Source organism: Hemicordylus capensis, chromosome 3 (assembly GCF_027244095.1).
Source record: "Hemicordylus capensis ecotype Gifberg chromosome 3, rHemCap1.1.pri, whole genome shotgun sequence".
Classification (NCBI taxonomy): Eukaryota; Metazoa; Chordata; class Lepidosauria; order Squamata; family Cordylidae; genus Hemicordylus; species Hemicordylus capensis.
In genome coordinates, this window is record NC_069659.1 from 253,163,709 (window position 1) to 253,189,453 (window position 25,745).

Sequence of the window (25,745 nt, forward strand, 5' to 3'; positions counted from 1 at the left end):
GAGGACGTGTTTGTGCCAGCAAACCCCCCTCCCCCACCGTCCTGAGTTAAAAACCAACTTGGAGAGGCTTGTAAAAAGAAAGAAACAGTTTTATTACATTACAGCAGACTGCTTCAGTCTGAGGCTCTCTCAGCTTTAAATACAGTTAAGAATACTTAGTAAGATTACAAAAATAAGTTGTCTTAATGAACACTTAAATGTTTATAGAGTGTTTTGCAACACCCTAGGTAGGGTGAGCATAGGCTAGTGTTTCTTATTTTAAGACAGGTAAACAATAATAGAACAGTATCAGGAATATGCAAAAGCACACACACCAGAGAAATATAACACCCCTTATGCAAAGTCTGACTAAACAAACTTTGCCTAAACTTCCCTTCTCCTTGAACTCACTAAACTCTTGATGAGACTTCAAGCCTTCTGTAATCCTGTCTTCCCAGGCTTTACAGTTAACCTCCTGCAGCCAACCTCCATGGCCACATGTTCTCCTCTGCACCTCCAGCGTCACTTCTCCTAACAAACTCCCTTCTTCCTGACAACAGCTCTCTAGGTCCCACCCACCAGATGTGCTAATTGGCTGAGTACTGGAGTTCACCAGCCTGTCAGTCAAGACAGGGTTCACTTCCGGTTAACTATTTAGAGGTGGGGAGGCTGATCACCCAACCCCAGGTACCCCCTTCAGTCCTTTATTCTCCTCCTGGTGCTTTGATAGGGTGCCCTGCTTATGTTGCCACCTGGAGTGTGTGTGCTTGTGAACATATATCATTGTCACTTCTTTCTTGGGGAGCAAAGCACTTATTGTTCATCCTGTCATCCCATCCCCTTTCCCTCCTGCTTTCCAGATGGGGGAGGGGAGCAAGGGACAGACGGGAAGCTTGAATGCCCCTGTGTGACTGTGCTGCTTCACAGGCTGACAAGCCGGGGGTGGGAAGTGACAGGCCATTGAGGCTCTATATCGAGCCAGGTTGCTCTATGGAGGAAATCTGTGGAGCCAGGTGCCCTGGCAACTGCTCTCCCTGTCTAGGTGCCTGCCACCAAGTAGCCGTCAAAGCATGCCCCCTGAAAGCCTGCCTACCCATGTGGACATGCACAACCATGCTTGTGCCCCGAAACTGCAACCCTGCTCTCCTGAGGTTACTGGAACTTAGGGCTCCCGTCTCCCATGATTCTCCATGCTAGCAGATCTGCATATGGTGCAACTCCAAGCCAGACCCAGGAATTTTAAGTGTGTTTAAAGATCCGTGCATGCACCCGGTGTAGGGGTGTGTTAACAGGTCTGGCTCAAGGGTTTGCCTTCGAGCCAGAATGCACCCAGTTTAGCTTGACCTCAAGCCAAACCCTTCCGGTCAGCTCAAGGCCAGTTCAGGGGGGTTCTAAACTTTTTTTTTTTTTTAAAAAAATCACCACCACGACACCATAGATCTGGCGGCCTTGGGTGCCGCTGGTGCGATTGTGTGTGAGGGTGTCTCCTTAGTCTCCCTCTCCCCTCACCAGCCTTCCCCCAGTCCTGTATGGGCCATTCTGACCCATTTTCAAGCCATTCCAGCCATTTTTCTGGTTGTGGTGGCCATTTTGAAGGCCGCCACATATGCTCCCTAGCCATTTCCATAGCTGGGTCATGACCCAGACCGCAAAAATGGCCAGGGAGCATGCATGGTTGCCTCCAAAATGGCTACCACCACAGGGAAAAGGGCTGGAATGGCCTGAAAACCAAGCCACCCAACAACAACAAAATACACAATTGGAGACAACTAAGGGGACCTGTAAAAACAACCTGCAAAAGAATAAGCACAGAAAAACTCCTCCCCCAAAACCAACCCAGGAGGACGCCCTATCTAGTCGAATCTAAGGGGGGCAAAGGGGGCAAGGACAAAAACAAATGACTTACCCACACTCATTTTCCTGAAGTCTTTTCCCTGGGCTTCTGCGTTGCAGAGTCCAGGTCAGGGGCTGAATCCCAGCAGAGCAGCACACACTGACGTGGGTCTCACGATCAACGCAACCTGCCTCCAGAGGCTTTGCAGGGAGAGCGGGCTAAGCCTACTCTCCCTGCAGGCGAGCAGCAAGCCCTGCTTGGGCAGCCACTGCAGCCACCCACACGACAGCCGGTTCCGTCATGGAGCCGGCGGGGGCTTGGGGGTTGCGTGGCCCCCGGTAATTCCAGCATGCCCTGCGTGAGTGCACAGGGCATGCTGGAAAGACCCCTGAGCCAGAAGGCTGCTTTTCAGCCTCCCTGTCGGAGGTCTCCTCATGAGTTGCCATGGCGCAGAGCCACGCTGCAGCAACTCACGATCTGTTAACCTCAGTTCGCGGAGCGCTCACTCCACTAACCTGGGCTAAGGGGAGGGCTGCTCAAGCAGGTTAGCCACTTGTAAGCCACCAGGCTTGCCTGCGAGCCCGGTGGTTTGCATGAGCAGCAAAAATCGGGCTAGGCTCTCCATTTTGCTCGTCATGAGAATAGCCTCACACACTGGCAGCAGCAAGTGGAAACAGGAACAGCAACACACACATGCAGCCTGGAGGAGGGGGAGGGCATATGGGCAGCCTGCAGGTGGGCCACCCATCCATCCAAACAAATAAATTAAAATAAACACGGATAAAAGAAAAATAAAAAGGCTAAAAGGGACTAGGGAGCCTGGGCCCTGCAAGGAGGACCTCCCCACACTCAGTCAGCACAGCAATAACCACGAGTGTGTCTGTGAGCAGTGCTTTTTAAAGAAGCAAGCAACTGCTCCAAAATGAACAATAAATGCAATCTTAAAATAAAATTAAAAGCAGTAGGCCTGAGGAGAACCTGTGTAGAGGCTCAGGCTGGGGATAGAAAGTCAACCCAGAAAAAACAAAAAGCAGCCAGAAAAAAGCAGGAGCGGGTTGGGGGGGGAGAAAAAGGCCCAGAGGTCTGGCCTGGCCTGGCTGGCTGGCAGCTGGGCAGGTGGCAGCAGCACTGCAAAAATCTCTAAAAGACAAGGGAGGGAACACAGCCAGCCAGCCAGGGGGAAACAGGGAAAAAGGAGGAAAAGGGCAGCACTGAGCAAGAGAAACCTGAAGACTCTGACTCCACACCACCACCAGCACATTGTAGCCAGGCAGCAGCAGCCAGCAGCTCCACTCTCTCTCTCAGCTCATTTCAGCAGCAGATGCAGAGTGATTTTGCAAGGCCCAGGGCTGGCCTTAAGTAGAAGTTGTTGTTGTTGTTACATTTATATCCCGCTCTTCCTCTAAGAAGCCCAGAGCAGTGTACTACATACTTGAGTTTCTCTTTCACAACAGCCCTGTGAAGTAGGTTAGGCTGAGAGAGAAGTGACTGGCCCAGAGTCACCCAGCTAGTTTCATGGCTGAATGGGGATTTGAACTCGGGTCTCCTCCCTTGTCCCTCCCCCCTGGCCAATAGGGTGCCAGTTCATCATGACTGGTGACCCTGGCAAACCTACCAGAGGGCCAGACACAACTGGCCACTCAGGGAAGCAGGATCTCTGCAAAACTGAATCAGTGACATAGTGGTCACAAAATGGCCACAAACACCTAAAATGGAGGCTCAAACCTCAAACACAGCTGGCCACTCAGTGAAGCAGGATCTCTGCAAAACAGAATCAGTGACATAGTGGTCACAAAATGGCCACAAACACCTAAAATGGAGGCTCAAACCTGGTTTGAACCAAACCAAACCGGGTTTGGTTTGAGCATTGCCATCTGAAGGTCCTGTTTGGTTCGAATTAGAACCATTGAACGGAACCAGTTCAAATTAGAACTGGTTCTAACGCAAACCTGTTTGTACATCCCTAGTGTCTACTTTGTGTTTCTTCTGCTTGTCAGCCCTTTGGGGACAGAGAAGCAACATTATTTTTTTTATTATTATTCCTATGCAAACTGCTTTGTCAGTAGTTGTCATAGTAGTTGCAATTTATCTTCAAATCAGCAAAGTGTCAAGCAAATTCAGCAAACAGGAGGGAGGCCAGCAGCAGCCAGCCCACTGCTGCGGGCCCCCTAGCCGCGCCCCCTGCATCAACATCTGACACAGAGAGCAAATAGCCATGCCCCCTGCATCTGATGTCAGACATGGGTGCGTGGTTTAGGTCCCAAATGGGGCTTTGTGGCCCCTGCTTTAAAAGGCAAGGAGAGCTGCTCCGGCCATGCTGCAAATGCAGAGATGGCTGATTTAGCTGCCCAACAGGGCTGTGTGGCCCCATTTGGGACCTAAACCACGCGTCCGCATCTGACGTCAGATGCAGGGGGCATGTCAGGGGTGTGAGGCATGGCCCCTGAGGGGTGGTGGCCTGGGTTCTTTGAACCCATTCACTCAATGGTAATAATGCCCCTGAGCAAGTTCCCCTTGGTAGTTTGTTTAGCAAACTGGTCAAATGAAGGCTAAATTATAATACCTTCTAGGATTTGCAACTGGTTGGAAAAGATAAGAGAAGGATGGACAAGATGGCTAACAAAAATCCCTCTTGCTTTAAGATTATAGGATAAATAGCAAAAATAGGGACATGGGAACATAGGAAGCTGCCATATACTGAGTCAGACCATTGGTCTATCTAGCTCAGTATTGTCTTCACAGACTGGCAGCGGCTTCTCCAAGGTTGCAGGCAGGAATCTCTCTCAGCCCTATCTTGGAGAAGCCAGGGAGGGAACTTGTAACCTTTTGCTCTTCCCAGAGCAGCTCCATCCCCTGAGGGGAATATCTTACAGTGCTCACACTTCTAATCTCCCATTCATATGCAATCAGTGCAGACCTTGCTTAGCTCAGGGGACAAGTCATGCTTGCTTCCACAAGACCAGCTCTCCTCTCCTCTTGTAACATAACAATGAACACCAAATAGAGACTCCAAGTATCCAAAAAGGATACTTGCCTTTTGCTTCAGACATCTCATCCTTGTTCTGTTTTTCTTCCTCGTTGATATTTAAGCTTATTGCATTGGAAGGATTTCCTGGAGCACAATGGCCTTAGGGGAATAAAAATACAAGTGCTTGCATTTGCTGTACATATTGCTTGCTCACCTTACGGATGAAACCTAATTGTCTGTTTCTGTCCTGACATTTCAGAACTGCTCTACTAAGTGAAATCACAGAAAGCTTGGAGGAGCTAATTCACCAGTGGTTCCTGATGTAGTGAACAATTATCTGCAACTGTAAGTGCTAAAATGTTGTCCACTTTATTTGTACTTCTGCATTAGGCCACAAGAAGAATTTTCAGCATGCATTGTGTAAAATAATAATAAAGAAAGCATCTCTTAATTATCTTTGCACTGCTTAGAGTATAAATATACTAAGAAGCCACATTCTAGTTTAGTAGGTTAACAGTCTCAAATTCAGGGAGAACTCATGAAGTTCACATTTTTTGAAATCAGGTTAAAGCCTAAGGAGAAAATGTGGTAGTATCTCCTGTCATATTCTGAGACTATTCTCACATACAGCCTAACCCAGGCTAAGAAAGCTGGGTTAGGCTGAGCATGAGAACCTCCAGGGTTGTACCCAATCCTGGCAGGGCAGCACTGCCTAGCTCCACTTTTTAGCCCGGCTTTTAGCTGAGATTAAGGGAGCAATTGTTCCCTTAACCCCAGCTTCCTGCTTGTGTGCGATCCCAGGCTGCTTCCAGCCTGGCCACACACAGAGACGGGCACCTAGAGTGCATCAGGCGGGCACCTAGATTGCATCACAATGCATCACATATGTCACATGGTGTATTGTGGGATCTGCAGAGGCTGGGATGCATCGTCCCAGCCTCTGGAGCTCTGTGCTGCGCCCACTCAGCACAGATCATCTGTGAGTGCAGTCTGTGCTTCCAGCAAGGTCAATTTCCCGTCTGGGGGAAAGATGAGTTAAACAAGCTGTTCTCCCTGCCCACCTGCTACACTGCTTGCTTGGTCATGTGTATGACCACACTGAAGCTATTCACACAATGGGAAAAAATCAGGCTAGTGGAGCCCGGTGGTTCCTTGGAAGGTCACCTGCTAAACTACCCCTGCCTTTAAACTGAGTGCTCTGCAAACCCAGTTTTTTAGCCGTGGCAACTCAAGAGTAGACCCCCGACCGGGAGGCTGCTCACGCAGGGCATGCTGGAGCTTCCGGGGGCCGTGTGGCCCCTGAACTCCCAAGCCCCCGCCGGCTCCGTGACAGAGCTGCCAGTCGTGTGGGCAGCCACTGCGGCCGCCCAGAGCAGACTGACAGCTCGTCTGCTGGGATAGTGGGCTTAGCCCGCTTACCCTGCAAACCCTCTCCAGGTGGCTCCCACTGATGGTGGGAACCACCTCACTGTCTAATAGAAATGAAATCGAAGCATAAATGAAATCTTGATTTATCTGTTTTATTTCATTTTTATCTCTCTCTTCTACCAAGAAACTCAGGGTGACTTACATGGTCCCCATCATTTTATCTTCATAATAACCCTGTGAGGTTGTTTGGCCTGACAGAGGTCCAGTTTTGCCCAGATCATTACTGAATAGGGTGTTGAACCTGGGACTCCGAACCTTTAGCCTGACACTCTAAGCACTACCAATACCAGCTGAACCCAGCTTCTTTGGATTTTCTGTGCATTTCTTCTTTACTTGGTCAGTCTGCAGCTAACATGGCTAAAACATTTCTTATTATCAACTCTGTTAAATGATGGAGACATTTCAGTCAATTTTTTTTCCTTGGGCTGTCACAAACATTAATCATTTTCTTATTATAAGTGTCTGTGATGTGGAACTGGTTTGTATGAATTTCAGAGATCTTCCTCTGAAGTAACAAATATGCTCCAGTGGTCTCTCAAAATTGAAAAGTGCTCACGTGACTCTAAAATCCCCTCCCCCAAGATTCTTCCAGTCATTAATGAACATAACTTTGTTTTCAAGGCAGACAAATCTTCAAACCTCTAGCATTCTCTTCACAACACTGGGATAAATTAGTGTTTTATGTCATAAGGTATTTGCTTAATACACCCCATTACACATTCAATCTCATCTAGTTAACTGTAGTAAAACAAACAACAAAGGTTACACAACCACACCAGTCATTACATATAAAGAAAAATATGTTCTTATTGCATTATCCTTTTCCTTAAACCAGAATGTTTTGCCTGCTAACTTGGCAAAGAGGCACCTTTTAACGTGGTGATTCTCTTTATTTAGCAGGGGGAGAGTAACTAGCCCTATCCACCCCCAGCACAGTACCTCCAGTGACTGTTGCTGGTGTCTGTCTTATGTTTCTTTTTAGATTGTGAGCCCTTTGGGGACAGGGATCCATCTTATTTGTATTATTTCTCTGTGTAAACTGCCCTGAGCCATTTTTGGAAGGCTGGTATAGAAATCGAATTAATAATAATAATAATAATAATAATAATAATAATAATAATGTTCTGGGGTTGTGAAGGGGGCAATTTTTGACACAAGTTTGGGGCAGTATAGAAATGTAATAAATAAAAATAAAATAAATAAATTGCTGGCATAGTAATGATCCAGACAATACAACCCCTTGTAAAATGAAAAGTTTATAGCCTTTCCTTAAAAACTGAAATGGTTTAGAAAAACGTGGGGGCACAGAGAGAAAGTCTGAGAAGCAACTCCTCACTTAATTTTTTGTAGTGGGGAAGGAAAGACACTTTGAGGTGCTTCACGCAACCTGTATGAAGCGCCAGGTGGGGTTTGGCGGGGAGAGTGGGCTTAGCCGTTGCTTGTATTTGGACGGCTGGATGGGCCACCCAGATGAGCAACTCCTCCAGTCGGGCACCCCCATCAGGGAGCTCCAGGGGTTGGGGAAAGGGGAGTGCTGCCGCATGGCACCCTGGCCCCTGAACCCCAGGAAGCCACCGTGCAAGTGTTTGGTGCCTTCCTGGGGTCCCCCCTCCCCTCTCCTCCCACCCCAAGTGTGTCAGCCATGGCTGAAACACCATGACACACCCAAGTGTGTCAGCCATGGCTGACACATGATAAAAGGTTGAGGTTAATGGAGCACTCACTCCGTTAACCTCATTTAGGGGTAGGGTTTTTTAGACAGGCTGGCTGCCAGAGAACCACTGGGCTCGCCTGTGAACCTAGTGGTTCTCACTACTGTGCAAAAGCGGGCTGAGCTGCATTAGCCCACTTTTGCGCGGTGGTGTGAATAGCTTCCTTGCCTTTGAAGACTGTTTGAAAGCTTCATCTGGTTCAGAATGCTTGTGAGTGTTAGTTGCTACCAGTAGGTTTTCTGGGAGAGCAGGTCTTCCCATTTAACCCAATTGGTAGGCCAGTTCTCCAAATAAAACCAGTGCAATTCAAGCACTGTTTTTTCCGGGGAGAGTTGTTCTACCGATTGGGTGTAATGGGGTTTCTCTCCCAGAAAACCTATTGGTAGACCAGCTCTTCTTTCCAGGGAGAGCTGGTCTACCAATTGCTTTTCTTGGAGAGCAAGTCTGCCTCATTGAATTGCACTTAATGGGTAGACCTGCTATCCCCACAGGCCTTAATGAGTAGACCTGCTCTCCATGGAAAAATCAAATTTAATTCAATAATTCACTAATAAAATAGTTGAATCACCAGGCAGGTGCAAGCTACTTCAACAATTTGAATCAAGGTTTTGTGATTCAATTCAGGGAGGCTATTTCCACAATCATCCAAAATCAGGCTAGGGGAGCCTAGCCCGTTTCCAGATCATCGTGAGAGCCACCAGGCTCTCCGACAAGCCTGGTTGCCTCTTGGCGGTTAACCTGCCTAAGTACCCCTCCCCTTAAACCGGGTTTGCGGAGCGAGCGCTCCACAAACCCAGTTTTTCTGATTGTGAGTAGCTGCGGCGCAGCACTGTGCCATTGCTACTCATGAGTAGACCCCCGGAGGGGAGGCAAAAAGCTGCCTCCTGGCTCGGGGAGTCTCTCCAGTATGCCCTGCGCACTTGTGCAGGGCATACTGGAGCTTCTGGGGGCCGCATGGCTCCTGAACTCCCAGCCCCCGCTGGCTCCGTCACAGAGCTGGCAATCGTGTGGGAGGCCGATCTGGCTGCCCAGGGCTCCTGCCCTGCTCGAGTGCGGGGAGAGCGGGCTTAGCCTGCTCTCCCCGTCTAGCTCCCCAAACCAGGTCTCACTGATCGTGAGACCCAGCTCAAAGCCAAAGTGAATTACAAAATCCAATTTGTGCACACTCCTACTCTTGGTTCTGCCATTGACACAGATCTGGTTGGCAGGCATAGAGCTTTTTCAGTAGTACCCCCCACTCCCATCTTTGGAATGCCCTCCCAGAGATATTTCATCAGTTTCTCTCTTTGTCTCATTTTAAGAACATAAAAAAAACCCCTTTTAAAATAAGCTTTTAAAAACTGGCTGTAAATGGGTGTACTATGCCTATCCGATTTTATACCTAACTTCTGTTTTACCTTGTGTATAACAGCAGTTATTCCTGCTCTCTTTTATGTGTCATATGATGTTTTATTGTGTTTTATCATTTTTGTTCATTTTGTTGTAAATTATGAGGCTATTCCCACGATCAGCCTAAACTGGGCTAGGGGAGCCTAGCCTGATTTTGGCTGATCGTGGGAGCCACCGGGCTCGCAGGCAAGCCCGGTTGCCTCCCAGCAGTTAACCCGCCTAAGTACCCCTCCCCTAAAACTGGGTTTGCGGAGCGAGCACTCCGTAAACCCAGGTTTTTTATTGTGAGTAGTTGCGGCACCGCTCCGTGGCACGGCTACTCATGAGGAGAGCACCAGAGGGGAGGCAAAAAGCCGCCTCCCAGCTCCAGAGGTCTCACCAGCATGCCCTGCGCACTCGCGCAGGGCATCATGGAGCTCCCCCCCATTCCCCCCACTCCCTACCGGCTCTGTCACAGAGCCGGCAATCATGTGGGCAGCCGATTCGGCTGCCCAGGGCTCCTGCCCTGCTCGTGTGTGGGGAGAGCGGGCTTAGCCCGCTTAGCTCCCCAAACCAAGATCATGAGACCTGGCTCATTATGTTTCTACTCTTTTCTTGTAAACTGTTCCACCATGCAGTGTGCTAGATAGGGTGGGATATAAATGTTTTAAACAGATTGATAAGACTGGTTTCTGGTTTAACCCAGAGAGATCATATTATGTCTGTTTTAAAACAGTTGCACTAGTTGCTGATATGTTTCCGGGCAAAATACAAAGTGCTGGTTATTATTACCTTTAAAGCCCTGAATGCCTTAGTTCTGGGTTACCGTAGACAGCGCCATCTTCTTTATGATCCCCATCGCACACTGAGGTCATCTGGAGAGGTCCATCTCTGGTTACCACTGGTACATCTAATGGTGTCTCAGAGGTGGGCCTTCTCTGTAGCTGCTCCTGGGCTGTAGTTTGGGTTCATTGTTGGCCTTCAGGAGAGCCCTAAAAACAAATTTGTTTGTTCTGGTCTTCCAAGGTTTTTAAATTGTTCTTGAATGTTTTAAACTGGTTTTGAATAGTTTTTAATTGTTTTTAAAGTTGTTTTATATTGTTTTGAGTCTATTGTTTTAAATGCTTTTGTTGTTGTTGTTGTTGTACACTGCCCAGAGCCTTCAGATAGGGCAGTATAGAAATTACATGAATGAATGAATGAATGAATAAAATTAGGTCTGTCAGCTCGTTCAGTAAAAGGAGGGAGAGACTCCTCAAATGCTTGTTGGGTGGGGTGGGGGGCAGAGTCTGAACCCCTGGTAAAACATCCCTTGTAAAGGAATTCCATGGAGCAGGTTTTGTGAAAAAATGCCCTAGACTTGCTAGCCATCTCTGAACTTCAGATGTCAAAGTCATCTGCTGGTGATCTCAGGGTTCAAGGGAGAATCACAAATTGGTGGAGCTGTGTGAGGCTCAATTAACATTCCTAATTCATTCAAAAGTAATGCAAATGTCAAAAAGCACCAGAAATTAAATTTCACAAAAATTGTTTTGGCAGGGAAGAAAGGACCAATTGTCCACATTTCAATAAAAATGATAATGTTGCTAGAAATTTTATACTCTTTTGTCATAATCTTTATAATCAGTTTCTGGAAAATGTAGCTGCTGGCTAGTTCTCTTCATATCTTTCTGATTGATGTCAGTGAGTAATATTTCATGGGTGTGAGCTTGCCTTACAAGCTTTATCAGGTATGGTTCCTTCAGGCTTTTGATCTTCCCTTTGATTAGTTTTCTGTTAGAACATACCATATGTGGCATTTCTAATATATTTGAATGCCATTTGCAACCTCTGCCAAAGCACTATGTCCAAAAGTTTCCACTGTGACAAGTGAACAATACGTGTGTCAAGATCAGATTTTAATATTTTAAAACCTCGCTAGAGCTGTTACATTGCTTTATCATAGGCATATGTCAGTGCTGCTAGCGAAGTAGTTGAAAATGAAATAGCTTGAAACTTGCCAGGAGCTTTCTTGGGTCAAAAGGGTTTTGTGGAAATCTTTATACAATACTTTAGAAACATTGATCCCTTTAAGAAAAAATAGGGATTATATTCAAATACATATAAAGTACATGTATTTTATATAAAATTGTCATCAAACATTAGTTAACCTGAAAAACTATAATTTTGCATTGTCACTAGATGAACAGGATAGGTTTCATTTTTATACTCTTGTTTCCCACATTATTAATGCATTATGACTATATTTATTTGATTAGTATCTCTCTCCGTCCCAGCAATTTAAGGCAGCTTTTCTAAATGACGGCATGGACCTTCTATCTAAATATTTATTAGGCATAGGTAGGCATGACGCTAATATTTACATTTGCATACCTTCCAACATTTCACTAATGAACAATATTTCACTATAATCTTAACTGATAATTACCATCTTCACAAGTTAGCCCACTTCTGCCTCAAATATTCACACATCCACTATCTTGAATTGAGGTGGATGACATCATCACAAACTACACCGTTGAGGTGTCCCTGTGTGTCACTACAGCTGTACAAAATTTGGTTCAAATTGGTTAGGTGGTTCACAAGTTAGCCCACTTGTACCTCAAATATCCATGCATCCACCATGTCTAATTGGGGTGGATGACATCATCATCACAAACTGTCATTGAGGTGCCCCTATATGTCACTACAACTGTACCAAATTTGGTTCAAATCAGTCCAGGCACTGCAAAGTTGACATGGACACACAGAGAGAAAGCTGGGTGATCTCATAAGCTTACTTTCCTTAAGGAAAGTAGGCTAAAAATGGACATGTCTGTGAATGTGTAAGGTGCATGGACAAGAAACCTGAAAGGCATGGTATACAATATTAGGGGCATGGCCAAGCAGCTTGGGAGGTGTGTTGTGCAGTTCTGTCTACAAGGATGCTACAGATGGAAAGCAGGTAAGAAAGTGCATGCAGAGAATAGTATTCCAGATCATCAGTGCAGATGAGTCCATGCCCTCCAACATCTTGCACATGAAAATAGGGATACACTTGTAATTCTCATATCAAGGATTTCTGCCCAAATCTCCCACGCACTGTAACACATTGCTGATGACTAGATTCCACCCATATATTCTGTGTATTGCATAGCGCCTTAGTGCTGTACACACATTTATGTGCAGTTGCAATCGGAACTTTCTGCATCCATCTACCCACCTGGAGATTTAATTTCTAGAATCTCTAGGGATGAAGCTGAATCCTGAAGAATGACAACTCTGGCAACTCACTTTAAAAAAAAAAGTGAGTAAGGCATTTTTAAGAAGCAAAAATAGGGACAATGATTTACCAGGATCAGATTCCAGGAAAACAGAGACTGTCATGGGTAAATAAGAACAGTTGAAACCTATGCATTTGGAGTATTTTTTGTTATTGTTCTGTTACTGTACACATTCATAGGTGGCACCAAAATTGTCCCAGATAATAGTGTACAATTATAGTGAAGCTGGTGTTGTAGTACACCATGGCTTTCAGAAGAAAGAAGGAGAGTGGACCAGTGCATCATCCTCCCATTCCCTCAGATGGTCTTCCAGAAAGCGGTAGCTCCTAGGGACACCAAAGTGAATTGGGTGATAGGGTGTGGTGGGTGCTACCTACCATCCAACCCACAAAAGAAATGGGCAAGCAGCTGATTTTTTTTTTAAATCTTTCAAAAAACCCAACACACACCATAGGATCCCATGGGGGTTTGAGGAAAGGTTAAATATTTTCTAAAAAATCACTCATTTCCCATTTCTTTTGTGGGTTGGGTCATGCCATACTACCATCATGCCATACCACCCAACCCACTTTGGTGTCCCTAGGACCTACAAATGGGAAATATGGGGTGTTCCCCATTGTCCCCTATGGCTGAAACAAGCAGAGTGCACAAATTTTGAAACCCTGCCTTGAAAAGTTCTGCAAAACAGAAGCAAACAGTCCCTCACAACACAGAACACCACATTTTGCCAAACACACAGTCCAAAATGGCCAAAAAAGAATCACTGACCAAGAATCCACTGCCAGCCACAGTGCCTGTGCTGCAGTAACATCATTGGCACAAGTTGCTCTCTCACACACAATTATGACTCCAGCATTGCTACAGCTGCCACAGCAGCACCCTTAGCAGCTAGCAAGCACAGTCGTAAGCTCAACTAGAACATAGTCTTCAGCCACATTTTGACTGAGTCCACCTTGCAATCTAGAATGCAGATTGCAGAGCAGACCAGAGCAGTGAGTTAAGCACATGTTAGTCTCAAGGCCAGACATGGAGCTCATCACAGCAATCACCAAGAAATATTAAACACAGACACATATAGCTGAGCTGCCACTGTCCATTTCTCACCATAACACCATCTCACAAACAGATCAAACCAAAATTCAAGGACGGCAGGCAGGCACCCAATTTCTGCCTTTGTCAATCTGAGATCCAGCAAAACCAGATAGTTAACAGCAAGCAATAGCACAGCAAGCATATTATACTTAGTGCTGAGGTAGGCTCCTCCCATACCCTTGGCAAGGTGCCAAGGAACCCCTCCATGAGCCACCAGGAGGAACACAGAGGCATAACCACTGGCTCACTTGGCCCTACAAGGGACACCATGCTGCTGAACTGAGAAGCATTGGTGATAATATTGCTAGGGGTTGATTGTGCACTCATAGTAGGCACTCCAGTACCCTTCTCCTGGTTGCACCCTAGCTTCCTCTCCCCTGCTTGCCTAACCTCTTCAACCAGGATGTCCTTCCACCAGGGCAATTGGTCAGGGTTGGTCCTTCATCCTTGGGTCACATAGGCAGGACAAAACATGCTGCTGATGCACCCAAGGGTGTGCTGAGCTGATCCACCATTCCAGACCTCAGCCAACCTGCCAAGGTGATTGCTTCCCAGGTGGTCAGCCTGGTCTGGAACTCACTCATCATCTTCTTTAGGAGAACAGCAGTGCTCAAAGCCTGGCTCAGCATTGCTGCCTCACCACACACAATGTTTGTGGCAACAAATAATGGTCCGAGTGCCAAGATGACCTTGGAAAGGAGCACCCAGTCCTTGTTGGATAGGTTGTAAACTTCCAGGGCATGCCTTCTTGCCAGGGCATAGATGGTCACCTCTTGCTCCTGCAGGTGCTGGCACAAGAGAAAGGTGGAGTTCCACCGGGTCTGAATATCCTGAGGGATCAGGTTTTGAAGTAGGCCCAGCTCAAGCTGCCTCTCTTTAAGCATCTGCCTAACCTCTTCACTCCGATGAAGGAAAGTTATTATCTTGTGGCACCTCTCCACAAGAGCAGCTGTGGCAGTAGCAGGATGGTGCCCAGTGCCTTCAGCGGAGATGTCTCTCCTGGCTGCAGCACCAGAAGGGCCAAGTGCATCCTGCATGGCCAGATTCAGAGTGTGTGCCACACAATGGATGGACACAAACTGACCCTGCTCAGCTGCCTTAGTTACATTGGCAGCATTGTCAGTGACCATGAAGTCTCAAGGAAGGTTTGGCTGTCCAGATAGCCATCCCCTGATACCAGAACTGCCCTGGAATGCTGGCTAAGCACTCCAACTATGCTTTTGGCTAAAAGTGGGGAAATTAGCTTATTTTGGTGAGCAGTTCAGTTCCAGTATTAATTTGAGCAATGTCTTGATGTATCAGAAAAGATGAGTAGGCAGAAATACAGTTTAAATCTTTATTGAGAATAAAATGAAGATACAGAAAGGGAAAAGAGTTTGGTTAGGAAAATACAATAAATCTTTGCTAATATCTATATAATTAATTCCCGTAGACGGACCATCCGCAGTGGGTTCCAATGTGTGGCAGGGAGAGTTCCAAACAAGCGGATTGGCTGGGCAGTGGAGGCTCACGTGCGACAGGAGGCCATCGAATGGCCACCACACTCTGATGGGCACCTTCAGGAGACACTTGCCTGCTTGCTCGCACAGGAAGGAGCCAGCTGAATGGGGGAGGCACAGGAGCCCTTAGGCACTGCTTGGCACCTGATGCCAGGGACCAGGACAAGGAGAAGGAGGCAGAGGCCAGTGGGGGAAACACAAGCAGGCAGGCATCACAGAACCAATCATTAGGCTGCTTAGGCTTCTGAGGAAGGAGACCACTGCTAAAGAGACAGACAAGGAGGAGAGAATGAGAGAAAGAAAGAAACAGGAGGGGGGGAGCTGGGGGGGAGACATGGGGCTGGTGGGGGGACACGGGAGCCTTCAGGCCCCGCTTGGCTGCCCAACGCCAGGGACCAGGGGAAGGAGGAGGCGGCAGTGGCCAGCGGGAACAACACAAGCAGACAGGCTAAAATGTGGCGGGGTTGGGGGGAAGCGCGGATGAGAGAGAGAGAAAGAGAAAAAATGGAGCGAGAGAGACACCGAGAAGTGAGAAAGAAAGACATCCTGAAAGAACTACATGAAACCTCACAGCATGAAGCATTAGGCTGCATAGGCTTCAGAGGGAGGACGCCTCTGCTAAGGAGACAGACACGGAGGAGACAGAGAGAGACGAAGGAGAGAATGAGAGAAAGAAAGAAACAGAGGAGAGAGAGAGAGAGGGAGCTGGGGTGGGGGGAAGACATGGGGCTGGGGGTGGGAGCAAATGGGGAAAGAAAGCTGCTGGGCCAAGACTTCCATGGCAGAAAAGGTTGCCCTACTTTGGCTTGAAGATTAGGTTGTAACTCTTTACCTCATAGTAAGCCCAGAAGCCTGCCTCACGGGTTAAAAATAATAATAATAGAATGCAGATTTCTTCACGGTAAGACCACAACCGCACAGATGCTCTGTGCGGGGTCAGCTAGTTCTAACTAAGAGTCTTACTGGAAACAATTTAGCTGAAGTCCTAATGTAGAGTCAATCAGTTTGGCTAAGGCTCTAAACCAGAGCCTGGCTGCAGACTTGTATTAAAGTGTCTGAAAAGTTGAGAGGGAGGCAGAGACAGGAGAAAAGCAGTGAAGAGGCTTAGAAAAGCAAGATTTGGTTACCTTATCCTTCCTTGGTGCATTCATTGCACGTTGGTTGGCCTCTTCACCAGTAGATGAGCAGGGAAAAGCAAGAAAGAAACAAGCAGCAAAGGACTGCAACTTGCATGTCTGAGTGACTGCTCGATAGTATGGATAGTGACTTGCTGGAGTCAAGGAGACTCCCCTTTATGTTGTGAAGACTCTTTCTGTGCTGTGATGACTCTGAAAACATGTGGTGGGGCCAGGGCAGATATACTGAAAATCATCCAGATACTTGAATTTTATTTTATTTTATTTTATTTTATTTTATTTTATATACCACCCACTACTGAAATCCCTAGGCGGTTTACAGCACAAAACAAACCAAGAATAATGCAAACCAAGAATTTAACAGTTAAAACATAAAACCAGATTAAAATATTGATAAGAATACCAACTAACTAAAAAGCGTAGCTGAAGAGATGTGTCTCAAGCTGTTTCCTAAAAGCCAACAGGGATGGAGCAGCTCTGATCTCAGCAGGAAGTGCATCTCACAGTCCTGGGGCAACTACAGGGAAGGCATGCCTTTGAGTTGCCACTAGTTGAGCTGGCGGCACCCTCAGACAAACATCCCCTGAAGGTCTTAATAAGTGTGGGGTTCATCATGAAGAAGTCATTCTCTGAAATACCATGGGCCCAGGCTGTTAAGAGCTTTATACATAATAACCAGCACTTTGTATTTTGCCCAGAAACATATTGGTGGGCTGTGTAGATCTTTTAGAATCGGAGTAATATGGTCTCTATGGGACATCATGGAGACTAATCCAGCAGCAGCATTCTGCACGAATTTCAGCTTCCGGACTATGTACAAAGGTATCCCTTTGTAAATAGAGTGCATTGCAGTAGTCACGCCTGGAGGTTACCAGCATGTGCACCACTGTTTTAAGGTCACTCACTTCCAGTAAAGGAGGCAGTTGGAGAACCAGCCAGAGCTGATAGAAAGCACTCCTGGCCACCACCTCCACCTGAGGTATCAGAGAGAGGATTGGGTCCAGAAATACTCCCAAACTGTGAACCTATTCCTTCTGGGGGAGTGTAACCCCATCCAAAACAGGCAGATCTATCCCATTTCCTAAACTGTGGCTTCCTACAGTGAGCACTTCTGTCTTGTTTGATTCAGTCTCAGTTTATTATCCCTCATCCCGCCCATTACTGCCTCAAGGCAGGCATTTAGGGAAGTTATGCCATTGTCTGATTAAGCTGACATGGAGAAGTAGATTTAGGTGTCATCAGCGTACTGATATCACCCAGCACCAAATCCCCTGATGATCTCTCCCAGCGATTTCATGTAGATATTAAAAAGCATTGGAGACAGGCTGGAGCCCTGAGGGGCACCATACAAAAGCTCTCACTTTGTAGAGCAGCAGTCTTCAAGAAACATCTTCTGAAATCTGCCTGAGAGGTATGAGTGGAACCACTGCAAAGCAGTGCCCCCTACACCCAGTCCCCGCAGGCAATCCAGAAGGATACCGTGGTCGATGGTATCAAAAGCTGCTGAGAGATCCAAAAGGACCAACATAGTTACACTCCTTCTATCAATTCCTCTTTGGAGATCATCCATCACACTGGCCAAAGCAGTATCCACCCCACAACCTGCCCGCCAGTTTGAAATGGGTCTAGATAATTTGTTTCATCCAAGACTGCCTGGAATCGAGAGCTCACCACAATTGAATCAATCAAGGAGGCTTCTCCTTCACTGTAGGGTGAGGATGTCTGTGCAAATCAAAGACATCCATTGCTAGCTGGACTGAGCCACTTTGAGTGGATTGTGCCCCACAAAAGGCAATGATAAAGCTATGCAGTTGTGCTCCATTAGTGAATGGAGGAGAGCTCGGTTGCATACCATAAGATCGGGATGTCTTCACGTGTAAAATGTTACAAGTTGCTAGTTTCCATCGGCCATTTCTCCACTAAGTCCTCACCAGACAATTTGTTATATACAACAAGTTGGGAAATGTACCATGTCTTTGCTGCTCCTTGAAGGAGTGTTTCAAACTGGTGTCTGATTCTACAGTCCTACTAGTACCTAATCCTAACCCCCACTGCCGTTGCCCAGACTAGGCCATATTTAAATAACTCTGAGTCCTACAATTTGATGAAGGCAGGGGTGGTGGTGGTCTCACCTCACCTTCTGGCATCTTCTGCTAGGGGTTTCTGTTGTCTTCAGCCAGAGTCTACCAGGTGTTGCTCTCAGAGGCACTCCTGTGCTGAGCAGGTTAAAAAGGGGGGGGGGGGGAAACAGAGAGCCTGACACCCTGGGCACCAGACAGAACACACCATCCCACAAAAACAAAAATGAATCGAACAGGCACACAGATGGCAGCAGCAAAGGTGCAGCTTGGGGCTGCAAAAGAAAAAACAAATAAGCACAGCACTCCAGTTATTAGAACCACTGGGGACTACAAGCAGTTGGCACTGCAGATTAAAAGGGAAAAGAGAGAAACAGAGAGACAGATAAACCAGGCGTCACACTCTCTGAGACGGGTCTCATGATCAGTGAGACCTGGTTTAGCAGGGTGAGCAGGGAGAGCGGGCTAAGCCCACTCTCCCCACACATGAGCAGGGAGGGAGCGCTGAGCGGCTGGATCGGCCACCCACACAATTGCTGGCTCCATGATGGAGCTGGCGGGGGCTGGGGAGCTCGAGGGCTGAGCTGCCCCTGGAAGCTCCAGTATGCCCTGCACGAGCACGCAGGGCATACTGGGGAGACACCCGGAGCCGGGAGGTGGCTTTTTGCCTACCCACCAGGGGTCTCCTCATGAGTAGCCGTGGTATCAATACACCCACCTGGAACTGGAAGCTTTCACGCTGGCCCTGGCAGGAAGATGTCAACAGACAGCATAACTTCACAGGATCAGGAGCAGCTCCCACAAGATCTCAAGACGAGATCTCACAAGACCTGCCCCAGCTGTCAGGATATATATAAGGGAGGACTGGCCAGTGATGAGGGGCTAGTCCAGGAGGAGGGCTCGGTGTGCCAGGATCCCTGGGATTCTGACTGAGCCTTGAGGGTGGCAACACTAGGACGGGGATGGTGAATAGAACAAGCCCTACCTGTAAACCTTAAAACTCCCCTGGCTGAAAACTCTGAGGCTGCTTCACCCTCCTTTGGCAGCAGAAGGCCCATGGTTACACTGAGAGCCTGACAGGCTCTCTGTCTCTTTGCCTTCAAGCAGCAACTTAAATACGTTTTTTAAAAAATTCCTCCTTTGGCCTCCCCTCTCTCTGCTCCATCTCCTAGCCAATGGGGGCACAGTTGCCTATGACAACACTTGATTTGAATGATAGCAAGCCAATCAAGAAGCAAGGAGTTCTCAAGCTAATCGGAAGCCAGTGCCAGTAAACCAATCCGAAGGGGGAAACAGCCCTCCGAAATGGTGATTGCTACTCGAATTTATTCAAGCTCTAAATGGGGCTGATTCAATTCGAACTTGAATTAGGCCCTATATTCTAGGGTCAATTTGGTTTGAGTTCAAATCACCCCAATACGAGCTCAAAGAGATTCAACTTGAATTGATTTGCACATCCCTAGATGGACCACACTGTCTGTAAGGCATTTAACTGTGTAGCATTTAGCAGGAAACAATTTTAGAGGTCCATTTCTAGAAAGCCAGATTTTGCTAATAGATTTCTGTTGGCTAGCTGCCAAGATGGAAAGTGCAGCCTCTGAGATGTATTTCTTTTTCCTCAGGACTCATTAGCAAAAAGCAGCTGTTGGTTCATTCAGTATTAATGTCAGCCATAATGAAAAACGCCCACTTGTGGAAAGAGGTGAATTTGGGGAGGGGGTGGAGAGAGAGAGAGAGAGAGAGAGAGAGAGAGGGAGGGAGAGAATATGATCCAAGTGTGGAAGGCATTTGCAATAAGGAAAGAATGATGGCAGCCTATAGAACTTTACCATGAAGCTGGGCCACTTCACATGTCAGATTATTTATGTATTTAAGGCCAAAACCCACTACTCAAAGCTGTTTACAGAAATTAATACATGTATGTTCATAATGAACATTTCTGAGAAATCAAGGAAGTAAAAAGATTATTAAAGCTTAGTTCACTTCATGGTCTTTTGTGGTGTAAGAATTGATTTTACATCTGTCTATATATCTTATTTATATCATACTATGTCAAATCAATCATATTTGTGTGCTGCCTGATATGTGTACCTCTAGGCAGTATACACAATTTAAAACCCCACAAATATAAAACAGAGCAAAAACAAAATAATTCACAGAATAAAAAAGTTAAAACAATTTCATGGTAAAAACATGAAAATGTTCATGTTTATCAATTTTTATGATAAAAACAAGTAAACAGTTTAAAATTAATTCAGTTAAAAGCCTGAGAAGACAGGTGTGTTTGGAGGGTCATCCAAAAAGCAAAGCGAGAATGAGATCATCTTGTTTTGACTGGGAGCATATTCCAAAGCCCTGGGGCAGTCACAGAGAAGGCCTGGTCCCCAGTCGCCACCAAATCAGCTGGTGGGAACCATAACCAGACCTCTCCAGATAATTTAATAGGCAACAGGGTTCATCACAGAGAAGGCACTCTCTTAAGCACCCTGGACCCAAGACATTAAGGACTTTAAAGGTAATAACCAGCACTTTTTATTTCGCTTGGAAATATATGAATAGCCAGTGCAGTTATTTTAGAATCAGTGTTATATTGTCTCTTCAGGTTGTCCAAGAGACCAGTCTGGCTGCCACATTCTGTACCAATTGTAATTTCTAGACTATGTACAAGGGCAGCCCCATGTAGAGTTACAGTAGTCGAGCTTGGAGGTTACCAGCAAATGTAATATGGTTTTAAGGTCATTGACCTCCAGAAATGGGTGTAACTGATGTATCAGACAAAGCTGATAAAAAGTTCTCCTGTCCTGGCCACTGCCTCAACCTAGGAAACCAGAGAGCGTTTTGGATTCAGGAGTATTCCCAAGCTATGTACCTGCTCTTTCAGAGTGAGTGTGGCAGACCTAAACCATCTCCTAGATGCTCCACAATCAGTACCTTCACCTTTTTTGGATTCAACTTCAGTTTGTTATCCAGCCCATTAATGCTTCCAGGTAGGCATTTGGGGAAGTTATGCCATTTCCTGATGAGGTCAATATTGAGAAATAGATCTGGGTGTCATCAGCATATTGATAACACCCTGCACCAAATCTCCTGATGATCTCTCCCAGTGGTTTCATGTAGATGTTAAAGAGCACTGGGGACAGTATGGAGCCTTGTGGAACCCCATACTTCAGTTCTTGCTTTGCAGAGCAGCAGTCTCCTACTGATACCATCTGGTATCTACTAGAGAGGTAGGAATGGAGCCACTGTAAAACTGTGCCACCCAATCCTACCTCTTTTAGGTGAGCCAGAAGGATACTATGGTCGATGGTATTAAAAGCCACCAAGAGATCCAAAAGGATCAACAGCAGAGTCACAATCCCTCTGTTGAGAGCCAATTGTAGTTTATCCATCAAGCTGACCAAGGCAGTCTCAACCCCATAGCCCACTCAAAAGACAGTTTGAAATGGGCCTAGATCATCTGCATCATCCAAAAATTCCTGGAGCTGAAAGGCCTCCACCTGCTCAATCACCTTGCCCAACCATGGAAGATTGGAAACAGGTCTGCAATTATTTAACTCTGAGGGACTCAATGAAGGTTTCTTCAAATAAGTCTAATGAGAGCCTCCTTAAGACAATCTGCCCTTCCTCAAAGAAACATTTATAATATTTACCATATCCTCTCTGACAATACGATTACTCCGTGAAATAAGCCAAGTTAGGCAAGGGTCAAGAGAACAGGTTGTAGACTTACAGTCCAAAACAGTTTGTCCACCTCCTCAGTTTTCACAAACTGAAAGTGATCCAATCTAATCCTATAAGAGGAGTTTCTGGACTCCTCCAAGTAGACTCTGCTGTAACTGTGGAATCCAGTTCAGCCTGAATATGAGAGATTTTATCCAAGATTTTTCTTAATAAAGCTTGTCTGGAAGTGAGTTATGGTTGAAAAGTGGCATGAACAGTGAATATAATAAATGAATAAATATGGCATAATTGTAAATTTTGAAAACAAACCTTGTTTGTAACAAGAACACTTCCCCCAATTCCTGTTTGTTTCATTTATAAAAGGACCCACCATCACACACACACACACACACACACACACACACACTTAAACTCACACTTACCTCTTGCCCTTTCTTCTCCCCCTCCTCCCCCTCCTTCAACAAGCATTTGATTCATAGGTATGTACATCTGTCATTTAAACTGCGAAGCCAGGAGGAAGCCAGGTTCACACCACAGCTGAAGAGTCTGCTGCAAGATCTCCTTTTATATTATGTCTCTCTTCACGAAAAGAGTGGTTGGAAATGTGACTTTGGAAATTTATCGATCTAACAGATTCTGGAAAAGAAAACATGAATAAATTCTGCTTCCTAGCACTATTTCCAAATTCTGTTCCACACATGTACAGTCTGTATACAGCGTATGCATCTTACCATCTCCATTGAACTTCACATCATGTTGGCCACTGTGTGGTACATGTGTTCAGATGTTTGTACACTTGTACAAGTTTTTGCAATGTGCCTTGCAGGTACATTTTTAACCTGCATTCAAGGGAACCACGTTACAGGTGTCTCAAATGCATGGTACAAGTAGGAAGTGCACAAAAATATGTGTATTGTATATAATGTGTGAATGACTGTACCTTTAATACATGTCTTCCTACGCACACTTTACACAGATTGTATGAATATTTAACATAACGAGGCTATTCACATGATGGGACAAAATCAGGCTAGTGGAGGCTAGCCCGATTTTGCCCCATCGTATGAACCACTGGCCTCGGCTGCGAGCCTGGTGGTTCCTAGGCGGGTAACCCACCTAAGTACCCCTCCCCTTAGCCCGGGTTTGCGGAGTGAGCGCTCTGCAAACCGGGCTATCTGGTCGTGAGTAGCCATGGCACAGCTCCATGCCGTGGCTACTCATGAGTAGGCCCCTGGAGGGGAGGCAAAAAGCCGCCTCCCAGCTCCGGGGTTCTCCGCAGTATGTCCTGCACGCTCGCGCAGGGCATACTGGGGCTTCCGGGGGCCGCACTGCCCCCGAGCTCTCCAGCCCCTGCCGGCTCCATCACAGAGCCAGCAATCATGTGGGCAGCCGATCTGGCCGCCCAGGGCTCCCTCCGCACTCATCTGCTTAGTCCGCTCTCCCTGCACTTTGGGGAAAAGCGGGTCTCACGGATCATGAGACCCGCCTCAACGTATAAATAGGGCTTTGTGCATTCTTGTCTGCAATTTCTGATTGTCTGCTCCATTTCAAAATCTGGCTTCTTTCTAACTCTCAGAAGCTATTCTCATGATCGGCTAAAATCAGGCTAGGGGACCCTAGCCTGATTTTAGAAGAATGTGAGAACCACTGGGCTAGCAGGTGAGCCCAACTGCCTCAAAGTGTGTAACCCGCTTGCGAAGCCCTCCCCTTAGCCCTGGTTAGTAGAGCGAGCGCTCCCCTAACTGGGGTTTCTGGATCATGTGTTGCTGCGGCATCATGAGGAGACTCCTGCCCGGGAGGCTAAAAAGCAGCCTCCCAGCTGTGCCCACTCGCACAGAGCATACTGGAACTTCCAGGGGCCATGTGGCCCTGAGATCCTAAGCCCCCACCGGCTCCGTGACTGAGCCAGAAGTCATGTGGGTGGCTGATCCAGCCACCCAGGGCTTCCCGTCCAGTCATCTGTGGGGAGAGTGGGCTAAGCCCGCTCTCCCCGCAAACCTGCTCTGGGCAAGTCTCACCGATCGTGAGACTCACCTCTCCATTTATTTCCAGACCCCTATTACTTATCTGTTCTCTCCACTCCTGGTTCCCTGATTGGCCCTTCTGGTTCCAGCTTTGGTGCTAACCCTCCTGTGGTGGTTGACCATGTTCCAGTCTTGATACCTGGTGAACCTTTTCAGTTTTGCAGCCGAACCTTCTGTGAGTGGTTGGGCTGTATAGTGGTTGGGATGAACAAGGTGAGTGGTTGGGCTGAACTATCATAGGTACATGTGATTCTAGAGAGAATCAGTGGATAAGCTGTGGTAGGGTCCCGCCCACCACCACCAATCTAAGTTTTATATAATTTCTCCAGTAAATCGTTAACAATACTGGGAGCACTTTCTCATGAGCAGAGAAACGGATTTGATGGGGCGGGGCAAGGGGAGGAAGCCTCAAAAAGCTTACCTCTCTTGCAGATGAGCAGGTCCTTTCCTCTGGGTGGGTGGATCGCTGTTGCCGGTTGCTCTGAGGGTTGGGGTGTTGGGATGTGTCACCCCACATTCCCCTGCTCCCAGCGCTCCAATAATTGCATGGTGCATTATGGGGATCCCTCCTCCCCTCCCCAAGTTTGCTTTCTGCAGCTGCTTGCAGCCGCGCTGACAGACGATCAGAAAGACAATCACAGAGGGAGCTCTCACTCCCTTAACCTCATTTCAAAGGGTGGCTTCATAGCTGGGCTTGCCACTGTGGTGCTGCTGGGATCAGGCCCAATCCTGGCAGTTCACATGCCTGTGTAAAACTCAGCTGGGCTCCCTTAGCCCAGTTTTGCATGCATGTGTGAATAGCCTCAAAGTCGAGTTATTCTGTTCACTGCTTTTCTCACATATTCTACCACAGCAACTGCTCTATAATTCTTTCTAGGTTCACTTCCTGTTCTACCAGACAGGACCCGCAGGGGTCAGGAAGAATAGACACTGCTCTTCCTTCTCCCAGCAACCTTCCCATTTGTGAATGGGGGTTTGACACAGAAGGAAGTGGCAGTGTGTATCTTTCAGCTTTCTCCCCACCCACATCCACAAATGGGATGCAGTGATGTAAGAGCCTTTGGGAGTCAGACAACTGGCCAATGGAAAGTGGGAAAGAGAAGTAGCTGCTGCTACGGAATCCCTTGGTAATGGCAGCTACTACTACTCCATCTGCAAATGCTGATGGGTGGTGGAAGTCAGGTGGTGGAAGCTCAGTAGAAGTACTCGTGCTTCCTCTTTCCAGAGAAGCAGGGGATGAGCCTGCCTGCAAGAAGGAGGTGGAACAGCAAACCTATCCACCTGCAAGGAGGAGCTGAAGCCTCTTCCAGAGCTACCTACCAAGATAATGAAGTCCCCTGAAGACCTTGACCTGACTCTGTCATAATCTATGAAGCTCTTCCTATGATCAAGTGGGAAAGGCTATCCTGTTTTGCAGGGTGGAAGCCCCAAAGTGCTTACCTCCCTGCAGACAATCGGCGCCTTCTCCCTGAGTGTGATCACCAGCCGAGACAAGTGGCAGCTTCGCTCTGGCACTCCTGCCCCCGGTTGTGCCTTCCTCGGATACTCCAGGGGTCGGGCAAAGGGAGGCAGCTGCAGCAGACACACGACCATCTCCATTAACCTTGTATAAGGGCAGAGGCATAACTACCATTAGGCAAGGGGAGGCGGCTGCCTGGGGGCCCCCGCACCTCGAGGGGCCCC

The 25,745-nt window shown here is 47.1% G+C and overlaps 1 long non-coding RNA gene across 2 annotated transcripts in view; it reads left to right on the forward strand.

Annotated features, from left to right (window-relative positions):
• LOC128350685 (uncharacterized) overlaps window positions 1-22,677 on the forward strand; it is a 44,413-nt gene extending 21,736 nt beyond the window's left edge. For both annotated transcript variants that reach the window (XR_008319388.1, XR_008319387.1), the window contains exons 2-3: window positions 5,041-5,126; window positions 22,504-22,677. This is a non-coding gene — a long non-coding RNA (uncharacterized LOC128350685). The remainder of the gene's footprint in view (window positions 1-5,040; window positions 5,127-22,503) is intronic.
• The last annotated feature ends 3,068 nt before the right edge of the window (window positions 22,678-25,745 follow it).